The following is a 6000-nucleotide window of genomic DNA, read 5'->3' on the forward strand; positions in this document are numbered from 1 at the left end:
ACAATAAAGTACATTATCTATATTCTGCAAAGTAGCCTATACTAATCTGAATACTAATGACCACGAATCCCAGCTGTGCCTGACTACTCGTGCTCTGTCAATCCTGCTGGGGATTTGATGCAGAGGAAGTTCCTTCTCTCCATGCAGTCCCTGATCTGCCACTGGGTGCTGTGGTCTCTGGGTAGGGTTCCACAGTGCCGCCCCCAGGCCGGACACAGTGGCAGGTTCTGGTACTGCTGTGGTTCCCCGTCCACCCAGAGCCACTGGCCCGCCAGGAAACGCAGAGCTGTCCACACCTGGGGACGACATGATGGAAAGCAAAGGAGGTCAAACATCTTCCCTCAAGTGTAACTGTGTTGAAATTAGTACTATAGTATATGTAATATATGTTGGCCTACATATGAATGTTAACTGCTTGTTATTAAATACAATTTAATTTTGGATTCAGAATGAGACAAACATTACTGCCAACAGAGTTTTCAGTTCTGACAGGGCTTGCCGATCCTAAGAAAGTTGGGAAAGTGATGAAAAAGTTTGATACTGCCTCAAGGCAAATAAAGGCAACCTGTATGAATGAGGCAACAGCTACAGTATATGAATATGATATGAAGTAGTTCACAATTTGTGTTGATTATGACAATCCAACAGAAGACAATTAAGACTTAACAAAGGACTTTGATTTACAGTATATTTTAAATGATAGAAAGAAGAAATCAAGTTTCCTGTCACAATGTGACCCCTAAACCCAAACCCTCAAACCTCATTGGTCGTGGCCTCCTGGATCCAGTCCCTGGCGTAGCGGTGGTCGTCCTCAGACTGCAGGCTCACCAGGTCATACTGGTGGTCACGGTAATGATTATGTCGGCTGGAGTGGACGCTGCCGATGGCCCTGCAGTGCTCCAGAGCCTCCTCCCATGTCTTGTTCTCTTTCACCAGGATCACCTCATGGGTAGTGTTTGGGGTAGAGGCAGGGGTAGGGTAAGGGTTGGAGATCACCAGGATCACGTTGTCATCGACACAGATAAATGGAAGTTTATTAGAGCAACGTACACTGTTCCACTTTCTAGTAACAGTGGAAAGGATGCCACAGTTCTCAAGATCTGGCTGTCCCGGAGCCCAATTCCTATAGTCTGAGTCCGTTCCAGTCCACTTCCAGACGTCTTTAGATGGGTCACTTCCAGGTGTGTTAGGGGGTAAATGCAGTCCAATCCAACCACCTCTAGTGAACTTGTGCTGGTTGCTCTGTGTGACAGTGGCTAAGACCATGGACTTCTTGTTACAGCTCTCCTGGGCATCAAACCAGCTCATGAGTTTAGTCTGATGTAGGACACTGTCCCCATCAGAGCAGTAGAACCAACGTTTATCAGAACATTTAAGATTCAACCACATGTTATCATAATTTTTGGACACACGGGTACAATTCCAAAGTTCAAGTTCTCCTGTTGCCCAGTTTGTGTCAAGTGAGGCATCCCCTCTGTGGAAAATAATATACAATATTCAATAATCATCATAATATATACTGTATGTGCACGCACACACACACACACACACACACACACACACACACACACACACACACACACACACACACACACACACACACAAAGGCTATACACACCTTTCTCCTGTCAACCTCCAGACCGAAATGTCCCCAGGGTCTCTGTACAGACCGATCCACGCAGACCTGGCTTTATTCGCCAAAATCTCATTCAGCAGGTCTTCTTTCTGATAACCAGCAGAAGCCAAGTCAGTGAACTTCTCCTTGCAGTACTGTCGAGCATCAGACCAGGTTTTCCTCTCATCCACATAGTGAAATGTTTTCTTCATGACAGACTCCTCCAATTGAAGAGCAGCAATGATGGTGAGGAGGAGGGAGAGGGAGAGGGAGAGGGGGGTCATGAATGAGCTCCTCTTCACCATTTTCACAAGTTGTTTCTTCAGTTCAAGCAGAGATCAGTTGTTGTCATAATGTCCACTCTGTAGCTGAGTCCTCTGTGTGACCTGGTTGTCTAAGTAAAGCAGGACTCACACAGCAGGATAAAGATGTGGTCAGTTGTCTGGTGAGGAGCAGGCTGTCACACTGTTCTTATGACAGCCACACACCTACATGCACCTAGACACACCCACCTACATGCACCTAGACACACCCACCTACATGCACCTGGACACACACACACACACACACACACACACACACACACACACACACACACACACACACACACACACACACACACACACCTACATGCACCTGGACAAACACACCTACATGCACCTGGACACCACATGCATGAACCTGGATTTTAATCATTCCCTTTGCTTTTCAGATTTACAGATTATGATGTTTCAGTGGCCCCCATTTATCAAAATCACGTCACATCTGAGCTTATATGTATGCAAATGTTTTACATTATAGACTTGTGGTGCAGCACAGTCAGATAATCAGGCACGCTTTACAGACACCTTGTCACACACACACACACACACACACACACACACACACACACACACACACACACACACACACACACACACACACACACAGATTTGTATATAGCTCATCACCCTAAGACCCTATCTGGGCACGAAGGTGGCCGATTTTGAATGACAAAGGCGTAAACAATTTGTTTATAGGCTTTAGTGTCAGGAGTGTCCTCACGCGACCCGGCCATCATGGAGTCGTACAGGTGCACTAATCACAAACAGGTTTAATGCTCTCTCCATTGGGATGGCCCAGGATTGGCCTCACTTTATAAACGTGGTCATCGGCCTGGGCCGTGGCTCAGAGGTCCATGAGGCACCTTGACCGGTATAGCCCGAGTCTGGCAGTGTGCCCGCGGGTTCGACTCCCGATCCCGACGGCCTTTACTGCATGTCACTCCCCCATCCCCACAATACGTGGGTCTTTATCCAAGGCGCTTTACATAGATTGTGCATTACATTCACCCGTTCACACATACCCCGATGGCAGCGGAAACCATGCAAGGCGTTGAGCACACCAGGAGCAATTAGGGGTTCAGTGTCTTGCTCAAGGACACTTCGACACTAACTATGGGGGAGGCCGGGTTCGAACTGGCAACCTTGCAGTTACCATCCAGTCACTCTACCCCTGAGTGGCCCACCGCCGCCAGGGGTACTAAAAACAAGCCATCACCCTGGGGGTCCCCTGAGAAGGTCTCAGGCAGGCTGACACCCATGTAGGTGACAACAACTTCTCGTGCAACCTTATGTTCCAATTCACTAATCTAAAAACGAGGTGTACAAATGAGTTATGGTTCCCTCATATTTCTCACGAATTAGCACAAAAACCCAACCCCCATTGAGGGTTCATGGTAGGGGAAATAGCCAATAATGCACTTTTGCTCAACATAACACCTGGACCTCTTTGGTGCAAATAAAGGTAAGAAAGCCTTCTAGCAGGGAATTCTCCTTTAAGAGACGTACAGCGCCTGAGTTCTGAATTGTAACTCTTAAAACTTCTAATTAAAGCTTATAGCTTTTGATCATATAATGTGTGGTATTTTACTCCTGCCAGTAACACCTTACAACTGTAAATGTGACAATGTGGGAATGTACAGTATGTAATGTGGGAAAGCACATGGGAAAGCCCTTTTTTGTACGATTCGTGGAAAAAGCTTAGAAATGTAACTCTTTTTTTCCTGCTTTGATTCTCACTGTGAGAACTGAACTTGGAAAGCTACTGTATGCTGCACCATTCACTTGGAATGTGCCTAAATGTTTTTTACGCTGTTTCTAGATTTTAATTTGTACAAACTTGTATTATATAACATTATCATTTGTGTTTGATTTAAAGGTAGAGTAAGTGATTTCACTTAATTCAAATATCACTTATTTTTTTGTTTTGCTGTGATAATCCTCTCTACTATAGAGTGTGCTGACCACATAAGGAGTTCCTCCCTGTCCCCAGTTAACCCCTGGGGGTCAAAAAACCTTAGGTTTCGTTTTTGACTCTCTATCCTGATTGGACGAAGGCTTAGGTCCCACAGCCAAAAACGAAACCTACGGTTTTTTGAGTGAAATCACTTACTCTACCTTTAAACCCTGTACAGTACATTATCTGGGGGTCCCCCAAGGCTCTATTCTTGGTCTGCTCCTTTTTACCCAGTCTTTTCATAAAAAGAAAATTGCTGATCAACAAGCTCACAACACGATGTGATCAGCTTAGAGATCTTCGTTCGCTACATCCCAGAATAGGAACGCTGAGATTTATGTGGTTAAATTACATCCATTCATTCGCGCTGAGGAATTAAGGCCGTACAGCAGGCAGAAAGTGAATCATCCATGTGAGATCTGCTGCTGGGGCTTAAATATGTAAGATCCTACAAGGACCAAGTGAGTGCTGGTGATCTTTTCAAACATAATTATAAATTAAATCCGATTTAATGAATGTTTCAGATGTAAAAAAAATAATCGGAGATGATGGAATGATGATGGTCATGGAAGGGGAACCTTCTGAAAGCTTCATGGGCTCAAAGATAATCAACTTCAAAATCTAAAGAAAATTGGTCAAAATGACCTCTGTCCTGCAAGTGTAGATCTGAATTGTTGCAGTCGTACAATGTAGTGCACTCGATATTTCATTTTGATGATGCTTTGTGTTGGCTGACTTGTGTTGATCATGGAGGACCAGAATCCACGATGATTGTAAATGAACGATCAATAATTCACTCAGATCTTATTACACATTTCAATCACACAAATTGTTACACATTTCATAAGATGAGATACATTAAAGATAATAATGATCCCAGGAGGTATAAATTCAGGTGTCATAACTAAACCCAACTGCAATTGTCCTTACTGGAAACCAATGCTCAACACCACTCAGTATTGCAAGAGGCTGCCGCCAAGGTAGCCCAATCTCCGGATTATTATTTATCATCTCTTTAGAAGTCTTAGCACAAAAAATTAGACAATCAGAGAATGTGAAACCAATAGTAGTACAAAATACATATCATAAAATATCAGTATATGCAGACGATTTATTGCTTTATATGAATGATGTGTCCTCCACACTACCTGCTGCATTAGAGATATTTGAACAATTTAGTAAGATATCCGGTTACAAGATCAATGCAAACAAATCAGCCCTGTTACCATTAAACAAGGCAATGATGGAGACCCAAATAGACACTACAATCCCCATAGTGCATTATTTTAGATATTTAGGCATTGACATATATGCAAATTTAGAAACAATAATATCAAAAAACTACAAACGACTACATAACGCAATCAAAGATGACTATGATAAATGGGGTAAATTAAATCTTTCAATAGCAAGCCGTATATCAATTGTGCGGATGAATACACTACCCAAAGTAAATTTTTACGTGAGTATGTTACCCTTAGAAATACCCCACGGGTTTTGGGACAAGATAAAAACAGCAGTATCAAAATTCATCTGGAACAAAAAGAAACCAAGAATAAGTACAGCCATATTAGAACATAGTAAGGAGTGTGGAGGACAAAATCTACCCAACTTTGAACTGTATTACATATCTTTTACTCTTCGTCCTTTGCAACATTGGTTTTCAGATGAAGGCCAGACGCCTTGGGTTCAGATAGAAAAAAATATTGTGTTACCATTTTTACTGAAAGATACCTTGCTCTGTAACCTGACTGAAGAATATTGTATAGAAAGGTTTGGTCCTATTATTGCTCATGCTGTCCGAATATGGAAACGTACAGAAAACATACTTAAATGGCAAAACCCATGGCACAAAAATACGCCAATATTTAGGAATAATCATTTACTCATAGGCCAAAGACCCATCATATTCCATCAATGGCAACGGTGTGGCATTAACATACTTCCGGACATGATGAGCAATGATGGACTTATGTCATTCCAAGAACTCAAATCCAAGTATAATCTGCCTGGCTCCTCCTTTTTCTTTTATTTACAGTTACGTACTGCAATGCGTACATATGGAGTACCTTGGAATAGCATTCCCAAACATCCAGTTATCGAAATGA

Source organism: Protomyctophum bolini (genome assembly GCF_963924005.1).
Source record: "Protomyctophum bolini genome assembly, chromosome: 7".
Taxonomy (NCBI): Eukaryota; Metazoa; Chordata; class Actinopteri; order Myctophiformes; family Myctophidae; genus Protomyctophum; species Protomyctophum bolini.